The sequence below is a fragment of the Leucoraja erinacea genome, chromosome 4, assembly GCF_028641065.1.
Source record: "Leucoraja erinacea ecotype New England chromosome 4, Leri_hhj_1, whole genome shotgun sequence".
Taxonomy (NCBI): Eukaryota; Metazoa; Chordata; class Chondrichthyes; order Rajiformes; family Rajidae; genus Leucoraja; species Leucoraja erinaceus.
Window position 1 is genome coordinate 85,743,406 of NC_073380.1, and position 12,342 is coordinate 85,755,747.

Consider the following 12,342-nt stretch of genomic DNA (forward strand, 5'->3'; position numbering starts at 1 on the left):
TTGAAATCTTTGAAATCCTATAATAAGTTTTTATCTTTCCAATTGGAAGGGAAAGGCCCAGGAAAGTGTTCTTGTCAACGCCTGGTTGTCAACTTGGGCTTGGTTTTGTCTGCTCCAGGTGCCCTTTCATTTGTAATTACCCCAGAGTTGATGGATCTTCCCACCCAAACCTATCTGGTATTCGTTGGATTAAGTTGACATTTTGATGATTTGCACAATCAAACAGAATGCAAAGTATTGCAGTGTGCACAGGAGGGTGTAACAGGATCAGACTTTAAGTTCAATAACTGGGCTTTAAGTCAAGTCAAGTTTATTCGTCACATACGAGATGTGCAGTGAAATGAAAAGTGGCAATTCTTGCGGATTGTGCAAAAAAACTACAGAATCACATTACATATTTGTGGGAGGAAAAAAAGAAAAAACAGCAATTTTAAAAAGACACACAACAGTAAATTGGTTCAGTAAAGTTAATCCCTGGTGAGATAGGAGTTTACAGTCCTAATGGCCTCTGGGAAGAAACTCCTCATCCTCTCCGTTCCCACAGTATGGCAACGGAGGCGTTTGCCTGACCATAGCGGCTGGAACAGTCCGTTGCAGGGGTGGAAGGGGTCTCCCATGATTTTATTGGCTCTGGAGTTGCACCTCCTGATGTATAGCTGCTGCAGGGGGGCGAGTGTGGTTCCCATAATGCGTTCGGCCGACCGCACTACTCTCTGCAGAGCCTTCTTGTCCTGGGCAGAGCAGTTCCCAAACCAAATCGTGATGTTTCCGGACAAGATGCTTTCCACAGCCGTTGAGAAGCACTGGAGGATCCTCAGAGACACTCTGAATTTCATAAATTGCCTGAGGTGGTAAAGGCGCTGCCTTGCCTTACTCACCAGTGCTGAGGCATGTGATGTCTATGTCAGATCCTCCGAGGTGTGTATTCCCAGATATTTGAAACAGTTCACCCTATCCACAGTATCCCCATTTATCCTCAATGGAGTGTACGTCCTCGGATGATGTGCCCTCCTAAAGTCCATGATCAGCTCCTTAGTTTTTTTGATGTTCAAGAGGAGGCTGTTATTCTGGCACCAGAGTGCTAGATCAGCCACCTCCTCCCGGTAGGCCCTCTCATCGTTGTCTGAGATCAGGCCCACCACCACAGTGTCATCAGCAAACTTGATTATTGAGTTGGAGCTGAACCTAGCCACACAGTCATGTGTGTACAGGGAGTACAGTAGGGGGCTGAGGACGCAACCCTGGGGCGATCGTGTGCTCAGGGTGAGGGACTTCGATGTATTTCCTCCCATCTTGACTACCTGGGGCCTGGCGGTGAGAAAGTCCAGGACCCAGGCACACAGGGAGGTGTTGAGCCCCAATTCCAGCAGCTTCTCAGCAAGTCTGGTGGGGACTATCGTATTGAAGGCTGAACTGAAGTCTATGAACAGCATCCTCACATAGCCCCCCTTCTGGCTGTCAAGGTGAGAGAGAGAGTGGTGTGCAGAACCTGGGAGACTGCTGAAGAGAAATCTCAAGTGTTGGTCCAAGCTGGAGCTTGTAGTACTCTGTCAAGTGCCCTCCCTCCCTTTCCCATGGCTTTCTCCGTACTTCCCGTTTTGATTTCTTGGAAGTCCACTGCAGCCGTGAGAGATTTATTTGTCATATTAGTCCTTGTCCAATTTTTCCACTCTACCTTACATATTCACTTGTTAGATCAGGCTTAATAACAAAATATTTTGTTTACAAAGATACCATTGTATCAATTTTGTTTAGTTTAGAGATACAGCACAGAAACAGGCCCTTCGAGCCCACCGAGTCCGCGCCAACCAGCGATCCCCGCACTCTCACACCATCCTGCACACACTAGGGACACTTTTACCAAGCCAATTAACTTACAAACCCGTACATAGAAACATAGAAATTAGGTGCAGGAGTAGGCCATTCGGCCCTTCGAGCCTGCACCGCCATTTAATATGATCATGGCTGATCATCCAACTCAGTATCCCGTACCTGCCTTCTCTCCATACCCTCTGATCCCCTTGGCCACAAGGGCCACATCTAACTCCCTCTTAAATATAGCCAATGAACTGGCCTCAACTACCCTCTGCGGCAGAGAGTTCCAGAGATTCACCACTCTCTGTGTGAAAAAAGTTCTCCCCATCTCGGTTTTAAAGGATTTCCCCCTTATCGTTAAGCTGTGACCCCTTGTCCTGGACTTCCCCGACATCGGGAACAATCTTCCTGCATCTAGCCTGTCCAACCCCTTATTGGAGTGTGGGAGGAAACCGGACCCGGAGAAAACGGGGTCACAGGGAGAATAGTCAGGATCGAACCTGGGTCTCCCGCTCTGTAAGGCAGCAACTCTTCCTCTGCTCCACCGTGCTGTCCTACACCCCTTCAGTTATAACATATTATAAATGTATTTTACAATATAATGGCTGATGTCCAATTTATTGAATTTAATTTTAAAAAGAGCTATTATGTAGGGTTACTCTTTGCCTTCAATCCTATACCACCGGTGCCCCAATGGAAAGAGCCCTCCTAACAGTGCTGACTTGTCCGATATAGTAATATTTATGATTAGCACACAATGAAAATGAAACTCTTAGATGGGTAATCGCCTTCATAAATAGCATACTACTTTGGGCTGCCTTCAATTCACTCTGCAATAACAGTTTTTGCCTGTTACAAGATTTTACATTGGTTTGTAAATGCCTTATTTAAAGTAAAGGAGTAATTGAAACTGGGACTATTTAAAAAAAATTAAAAGAATTGTAAGCTGAAAATTGTATGCAATAATAAATATTAATCAGGAAAAAGTTATGCGCTCATTTATAAGATAATAGATTTTCTTTCTGCTACCATTTAATTCTAACATGAATGATAATTTTCCCTTTGCGTTTCTGTATTGGTAATATTTTATATAATCTGGTTCTTTAGACTTTATGAAACATTTTTTTTCTCCACATTTGTTTCACATAAAATGACCAAATTTACTTATTTGACCCTCCAAGTTGCTACGTGAATGTTGCTTCAACAAAACATCCCTTAGACAATTCAAGCATGTAAGTACTTTGTAAAAATGTGTTGCTTCATTTTTTTTTTTTAAATATGCATGACCTTTTTGTCAGGTCTCTTGATAAAGCCGCAGGAGCCTGATCTGATTGTGAGAAGTCATACCACTGCAAGACATCACCTCAGGGTTCCCCCTGTGTTGTCATATTTGTCCTGTTCGGTTCTACTTGATGTCACATTCAATTCTGCTTCAGCCATTGTCTTCCTTGCCATAGAGGGAGTGCAGAGACGGTTCACCAGACTGATTCCTGGGATGTCAGGACTGTCTTATGAAGAAAGACTGGATAGACTTGGTTTATGCTCTCTAGAATTTAGGAGACTGAGAGGGGATCTTATAGAAACTTACAAAATTCTTAAGGGATTGGACAGGCTAGACGCAGGAAGATTGCTCCCGATGTTGGGGAAGTCCAGGACAAGGGGTCACAGCTTAAGGATAAGGGGGAAATCCTTTAAAACTGAGATGAGAATACCTTTTTTCACACAGAGAGTGGTGAATCTCTGGAACTCTCTGCCACAGAGGGTAGTCGAGGCCAGTTCATTGGCTATATTTAAGAGGGAGTTAGATGTGGCCCTTGTGGCTAAGGGGATCAGAGGGTATGGAGAGAAGGCAGGTACGGGATACTGAGTTGGATGATCAGCCATGATCATATTGAATGGCGGTGCAGGCTCGAAGGGCCGAATGGCCTACTCCTGCACCTAATTTCTATGTTTCTATGTTTCCTCTGTAGATTTAGTCGGGCATCAGTGGTATACTGGTCAAGGTACTGGGGCAGCAGCCCAGAAATCTGACAGGCTGATCCTGTTATGAGTTCAAATCCCACTCCAGCAGCAAAATAAAAGTAATAAATCTGGAATTTAAAAAGCTGTCTCCTTAATGGTGAACATAGAATTACTGGATTAGTGTTTTAAAAAAAAAACATGTCAAGCAAAAGAGAATCTGCTGTCTCAGTGATGGTTGATGTTGGAGTGACCTTGATACTGGAGTGGAGGTGATGTAGGTTGAATGCTGGGTGGAACACTAGCAAGAAAACTTGAGGAAAAGAGACACAAGAAACTGCAGATATTGGCACGTTAAGCAAACAAATAGTGTTTGAGGGACTCAGCAGGTCAGGCAGCATCTCTGGAGGGAAATGGACAGATGATGTTTCAAGTTGAGAAAAGGGAGAATTGTGTAGCTTTGCACACTGAGGTTGGCTCCACTGTGGACCTGTTTGGCTAGGATTGTGGCTTGCATGCATATCATAGATGGAGGATGCTCCCCTGTCCTTTCTAACTGATAGACTTCAGGATTTTTGTGAGATCAGTGTCTTGCTGTCTGCTTGGGAAAGTCATCAGCAGGTTTTCCACCCTCCTACCGGGGGGACAAAACGACACTGCTGAATTACAGGGTGCATTCCATAAAATAAATTGGATACAATTTTCACTACTGATACATTCCTTATGTGAGTAGCATAAATCGTTGTATACTATAGTCTTTCTCTGATCTCCTGTTATCCTATCAGCTAGATAACATTAGCATCTGAACCAGAACCTGCTCAGTCATTCCAACGTTTTGTCCTTTTGTGTATTGGCAAGCACCTGCATTTATTTGTGTCAACATTTTAACCCTGCAGTTCCCCTGGTCTTGCTCTGTCAGAGATAATTCCCTTCCTCTTAATTCATCCCTCCCCTACCCTCTACAGCTCAAAAGTATCTGGTTTCTTTTCTTTCATAGAAACATAGAAAATAGGTGCAGTAGTAGGCCATTCGGCCCTTCAAGCCTGCACCACCATTCAATATGATCATGGCTGATCATCCAACTCAGTATCCTGTACCTGCCTTCTCTCCATACCCCCTGATCCCTTTAGCAACTAACTCCCTCTTAAATATAGCCAATGAACTGGCCTCAACTACCTTCTGTGGCAGAGAATTCCACAGATTCACCACTCTCTGTGTAAAAAATGATCTTCTCATCTCGATCTTAAAAGATTTCCCCCTTATCCTTAAACTGTGACCCCTTGTTCTGGACTTCCCCAACATCGGGAACAATCTGAAGAAGGGTTTCGGCCCGAAACGTTGCCTATTTCCTTCGCTCCATAGATGCTGCTGCACCCGCTGAGTTTCTCCAGCTTTTTTGTGTAACCTTCGATTCTCCAGCATCTGCAGTTCCCTCTTAAACATCGGGAACAATCTTCCTGCATCTAGCCTGTCCAACCGCTTAAGAATTCTGTAAGTTTCTATAAGATCCCCCCCTCAATCTTCTAAATTCTAGCGAGTACAGGCCGAGTCTATCCAGTCTTTCGTCATATGAAAGTCCTGCCATCCCAGGAATCAGTTCGAGTTTGAACAAAAGGTTCACTTTGCTTTTCTCATCACAGACGGTGCCTTACCTGTTGCGTCTTTCGATCATGTTTTTATTATAAATTCCAACAGCGGTATTGCTAGCTTTATTTTTTTTTAAGTATCTCATCTGCTCTACACTAAGGCACACTTGCGTATTTTCAACATTTTCTGTTTGTTTCAGTAACCACAGTATTTTGCCTTTGTTAAAATGTTACCTCTTCAAGGTCTTTAGTCACCCACTCTCCCACGATGCCAGCCAAGACTTGCAAGAGAGCAAATATCTGATACAATGAGTTTCCGTGGAAAACATGTTGCTGCCAAAATAAGCAACAAATCAGACAAAAGAGCCTCGGGGTCAATATTCTGCCCACAACAGACAGCTCTATAGTTTTTCACCAGACAATGGCTTATTGCATAGTGACTAGGATTGGTGATTCACCCTTACTCTGCATCTTATAGGCAACAATTCAAGACTGGAATGAGGTTAATGGATTTTTTTAAACTGGAAATTGATAATTTTATTTTGCATTTATTTATTGTGATTTTGAAGTTTTTACAGCAGAGTAACAGGCAGTTGGCTTGGGTCTGTATCTACATGTACTTTCTGCTAAATGAGTATTTTCTTTCTCCATAGAACAATGAACCGTGTGAATCGTGAAATCAAAACCTTTGTAATCATTTTGACTCTAATGTTTGTGAACTCTTTTAAAATATGTTATTGTTGCCTTATTGGAATAGAATTCTGAGCTATAGGCTAAGAACAAGTATTCAAATCCTTTCACAGCTGATGAGATACTTATATTCAGTTAATTAAAATAAACTTGGATTCTAAGGTAGTGGTGACTGTCCTGACTTGGTAAGACTTTCTATATCATTCTTGTGTACAACCCAGCCAGCCACCCACAATTGCTATTGAGCTATGCTAATGCATCCCAAACATTTCCGAAGATCTTTCGTACAGAGTTGGGACACAAAGGATCCTTCATCAGAACTAGGTTCACGAGATTGATCCCTGGGATGGCGCGACTGTCATATGAGGAAAGATTGAAAAGACTAGGCTTGTATTCACTGGAGTTTACAAGGATGAGGGGGTATCGTAGAGAAACATATAAAATTATAAAAGGACTGGACAAGCTAGATGCAGGAAAAATGTTCCCGATGTTGGGCGAGTCCAGAACCAGGGGCCACAGTCTTAGAATAAAGGGGAGGTCATTTAAGACTGAGGTGAGAAAAAACTTTTTCACCCAGAGAGTTGTGAATTTATGGAATTCCCTGCCACAGAGGGCAGTGGAGGCCAAGTCACTGGATGGATTTAAGAGAGAGTTAGATAGTGCTCTAGGGGCTAGTGTAGTCAAGGGATATGGGGAGAAGGCAGGCACGGGTTATTGATTGGGAACGATCAGCCATGATCACAATGAATGGCGGTGCTGGCTCGAAGGGCCTCCTCCTGCACCTATTTTCTATGTTTCTACGTGAAAGCCTTTGAACGTTAAATCTCTCTGCTGATGCTGTCTGAATGCTTCCAGCATTTTGTTTGATATTTCAAATTTCCAGTAGCTAGTTTTATTGTATCCCCTAAATTGAATCCAAATTGTAAATACCAATGATTGGATTTGAACTTGTGCTCTGACTGGATTGTCAAACTAGCAAAACCTCTGTACGTCTAACATTGTATGGCATTTCAGAGGAACATTAATTAAGCACACCATGACACTAAGCCACATTGAGGTGACAGGGTGGTTACCCAAAAGTTCGAACAAAGTGCTAGGTTAGCGGATGGGACATAGTATAGGAACATCCCAAATACAAAAACTGTGGTTAGAGGTAAAACTTAGAATTTGAGATTATATACCACCGATTAAAATGAGATGCGTATGAAATAGCACAGGGATCATAGATGCTGCAGATCTTTCTTCATCATCAAAGTAGGTTCCACCCCGGGGTGGCCGCTGTGAGCAGATTGGAAATAGTGATCCCGCAGGGCGGCTGGCACCACGACTTTGTGACCCTTCACCACTACGCCGGCGTGCAGCACCAATTCATCCCGAATCAGGAAGTAGGGCACCGCGCCTGCAGGCAGTTCGGAGCGTTGGTCAGGCCAACCACGGCGGATAATGTCCGCAAGTTGTTGGCGTCCTTGTTCCCGTGGGAAAGGCAACTCTTATCTGCACCGTTCTAGAGACCTCTCGGCCCCTCACTTTCCACCTGCTGGACTCTGACAACGTCACCCTGCTGGGCGCCCGTGCGTGTCAGGACCTGGGGTTAGTCTCCTTCCACCACGGAATTCACCTGGTGCAGGCCCCCATGGACCCCCCGCCGATCCGTTCCATCCCCCCATCCCCTCCAGCCCTCCCGTTGCTCCGCCAGCCCCAGCCATTCCTCGCATGCCGCGCACACTCCCCTCCCAACTCACGGTCCCCCGCTCCCCAAAGCCCCGTTCCCCTGCCTCGCCTGCCAAACCTGCCTCGCCTGCCAAACCGGTCTCCCCGGCCGGCTCCCCGCCGTCTCCTCTCCTTCCACCGCCCGCCTTTCCTGCCGATGCCCCGGCTGCTGTCCCTTCCGCTCCCGCCGAGGAGGAGGAGGGCGGTTTGCGCACCCGCTCTGGCCGGCTGGTCAAGCCGCCTGTCCGTTACGGGGAGTTCGCGTAGTTTTAAACTGTTCCTGGCGCGGTTTGTGTTCGTAGCGTATGAGCCGTGGTCACTCTGTATAGTACCTGCCATGCTTTTATTTCGAAGAGGAAGGATGTAGATCAGTGCATGTTCCTTTAACCATAGTGACCTCCCCACTACTAACCACTCCCCATTGTCTCCAGTATAATTGTAGTGTCCCCACCTCTAGCTCGCTCTCTAGCTCCAGTGATGACCACGGACAGCTACAGCATAGTGTAAAAGAGTTAGTTTAATAAACAGTTACAGTAAAAGACTTGTGTGTGCAATAAGTCATTTTTACAGAAGCCATGTTGTAGAACAGATAATGTGGGGACAATGTACACAAAAATGCTGGAGAAACTCAGCGGGTGCAGCAGCATCTATGGAGTGATGGAAATAGGCAACGTTTCGGGCCAAAACCCTTCTTCAGACTGATAAGGGGTGGGGGGAGGCGGGGAGAAGAAAGGAAAAAGGAGGAGCCCGAGGGCTGAGGTAGGAAGGGGAGGAGACAGCAAGGGTTAACAGAATTGTGAGAATTCAATGTTCATGTCACCAGGATGCAGACTCCCCAAGCGGAATATGAGGTGCTGTTCCTCCAATTTCCGATGTTGCTCACTCTGGCCGTGGAGGAGGAGGCCCAGGACAGAGAGGTCGGATACGGAATGGGAGGGGGAGTTGAAGTGCTGAGCCACCGGGAGATCAGGTTGGTTAATGCGGACCGAGCGGAGCTGTTCGGCGAAACGATCGCCAAGCCCACGCTTGGTCTCACCAATGTAGATCAGCTGACATCTAGAGCAGCGGATGCAATAGATGAGGTTGGAGGAGGTGCAGGTGAACCTCTGTCGCACCTGGAACGACTGCTTGGGTCCTTGAATGGAGTCGAGGGAGGAGGTAAAGCGACAAGTGTTGCATTTCTTGTGGTTGCAAGGGAAACTGCCCGGGGAGGGGGTGGTGCGGGAGGGAAGGAACAAATTGCCAAGGAGTTACGGAGGGGGCGGTCTTTGCGGAAGGCAGATATGGGGGGGGGGGGGGGGGGAGATGGGAAGATGTGGCGAGCGGTGGGGTCACGTTGGAGGTGGCGAAACTGACAGAGGACTATTTACTGTATGTGCCGGCTAGTGGGGTGAAAGGTGAGGACCAGGGGGACTCTGCCCTTGTTGCGAGTGGGGGGGATGGGGAGAGAGAGCAGTGTTACGGGGTATGGAGGACACCCTGGTGCGAGCCTCATCTATAATGTGGGAGGGGAACCGTCGTTCCTTCAAGAATGAGGACATTTGCGATGCCCTGGTGTGGAACACCTCATCCTGGGAGCAGTTGCGGCATAGACGGAGGAATTGGGAATAGGGGATGGTGTCCTTACAGGAAGCAGGGTGGGAGGAAGAGTAGCAAGATAGCCGTGGGAGTCAGTGGGTTTTTAGTGGATGTCGGTCAGAAGTCTATCACCTGCGATGGAGATAGTGAGGTCAAGGAATGGTAGGAAATGTCGGAAATGGTCCAGGTGTATTTCATTGCCGGATGGAAGCTAGTGGTGATGTGGATGAAGTCAGTCAGTTGCGTGTTGGTGCAGGAGGTGGCACCAAAGCAGTCGTCAATGTAGCAGAGGTAGAGGTCGGGGATGGGGCCCTGGTACGAATTGAACAAGGATTGTTCGACGTACCCAACAAAGAGGCAGGCGTAGCTAGGGCCCATGCGTGTGCCCATAGCTATGCCTTGTATTTGGAGGAAATGGGAGAAGTTATTGAGGGTAAGGACCAACTCCGCTAGACGGAGGAGAGTATCAGTGGACGGGTATAGGTTGCTCCTCTAGTCGAGGAAGAACCGGAGGGCTTTGAGACCATCCTGGTGGGGGATGGAGGTGTAGAGTGACTGGACGTCCATGGTGAAGATGAGCGGATGGGGGCCTAGAGAATGGAATGTGCGGAAGCGGCGGAGAGTGTCTGAGGTGTCTTGAACATAGGTAGGGAGGGATTTAACCAAGGGGGATAGGATGGAGTCAAGGTATGTGGAAATGAGTTCGGTGTGGCACGAACAGACAGAGACAATGGGTCTACCGGGACAGTCAGGTTTGTGGATTTTGGGGAGAAGGTAAAATCAGGCCGTGCAGGGCTGGGGAACGATGAGGTTGGAGGCTCGGGGGGGCAGGGCGTGGGAGTTGATGAAGTCGGTGATGGTGCTAGAGATAGTGGCCTGGTGCTCGTCAGTGGGGTCATGGTCCAGGGGTAAGTAGGAGGAAGTGTCCGAGAGTTGGCGCGTGGCCTCAGCGTGGGGACAAGTTGCTCCATGGTTTCAACCAAGCACATAATCAAATATATTAATCTCTGATGAGGTAGGCTCCCCAGTTCTTGTGTTGTTTTACTCTTCAGCTGACAAATTGCAGTTTTGTACCAGAACCTCCAAATTAGTAAAACTTTCAAAATACGACTGGTTAAAGCTCGGCAGTCTGAAGAACAGTCCCCACCCAAAATGGCACCTGTGTTATCCAAAGATGGTGCCTGAGTTACGGCAGCATGGTGTCTTTTTTGTAAACCAGCAGCTGCTGTTCCTAGCATCGCCAAAGCACAGCAGAATAGCTTGCTTGTAGTTTACTTGAAGACTTTGTTTCCTCAGACTGATGAGGAATTAGAGAGACTAGAGCATCAGTCACAGTTTGAATGTATTCAAGAGATCATTCCTTTTGGCTATGAAGGAAATTGAGGGATATGGGGAAAGTACTAGAACATGACACAGAGTTAAGAGTGTTATTTCCTATTCCTTAATCCAACTATTTTCCATGCACTGTAAACAGTTTAAATGAAAGAAAATGGAAGGATATTTTGGTGGTGTTTCAATAAGAGGATAAGTGGTCAGATGTTGGATTGAATGGTCTATTGGTATTTTTGTAATGTCTCTCTGTCTGAAGGCAATACACCTAACATGCACAAATTAATTTGAGGTAAGAATAAAAAATACTGAATTTTGGCATATCTCTCCCTCTCATTCACTGGCGCACACCTTAATGTCTTGGATTTAGTAAGTTCCCAATATGTCATAGCACCAAAATGGAGGATAATTATTTTCTAGACTCATGAAAAAGATAAATAAAATTTCTATACAGTGTAGAATTATCAGTTTGTACTTTAATTACAAAAGCAGAAATATTTTCTACAAAAGAACTCAAGGGATCAATATATACCAATTGTACACTCTGAGAGTCACCAAATTTTTTTTTTAAATTCATGTTTACATTCAACCTTTCTCAACGGAACAGACTAGCACAAAACCTAATTCATCATATTGAATCAATATCACAAGTAATAGAAAAACAAAATATTTGCCTCAACTTTAGATTTAGAAAGGTTAAACAATTTTCAGGGAGCATACTTTATAAACCAAGCAGATGATTAAAAAAATGTATTTAAATCAATCATTTAATAAAATTATTTTGGGCTTTACAAATTCATCAATAATGTAAAATGTGTAGGTTTGTAGCTGAGTCAAAGTGCCTAGTTAAATAGCTGTGCATGTCTCTCTGGAGACAGGTTAGAAAAAAAGGAAACACTCAGTGGCTGTAGTCAGATTTGTTAGACCTTTAATTTTATTTTACAGTTTGTATAAAAAGGGTAATTGGTCTAACAAGCCTAGACTTACACTGGGCCATATATTAATATTAATGAGACTTAAAATTGGGTTTAAGCTAACCAACAGTCCATCTGCAGAATGATTCACTGTGAAAATGCAAGGTTTCGAGAGATATTTGCCAGCCAGGCAACTGGGACTAATTTGGGTAGGAAACTTAATCAATATGGACGAGTTAAGCACTAAGGGCCTGTTTCCATGTTGTATAACTGATCAGTACCAACACACACCTACCCAGGATCTTTGCATGACAATATTTAAATAATTTCACATATCAAGGGCAGAAAGTTTTCCATCCACAAGTGTTGGTTTAAATGGGGATTGAGGAGCAGAAGCCCTTAGTGAATCTACAATTTTGTTATTTTGAGTTAAAAAAGGGGTGGTGTTAAATTTGATTGCAAGACTACATTAAAAAGCTTGTGACATGGTGTATGTTGAATCATGAAGGTTCTCAAATAAAGCAGTAAATGAAGATTCAAGTTTTTAGCCTCTTACAGTTCCATTCCAGCAAACGTTGACTTTTTCCACCTTTTAAAGGTCTTGGTAAAGTTTTGCTCTGTAATTATACTTTTCTGCCAGTGAGAGGCAGTGCAGTGGTTTCACTGCCAGTTGCATAATTATGGTGCAACACCATTCAATTTTAAAGGATAGTTCAATTTATATTGGAAAAGCTCTGCATGGATACACAAGACCTTTAACA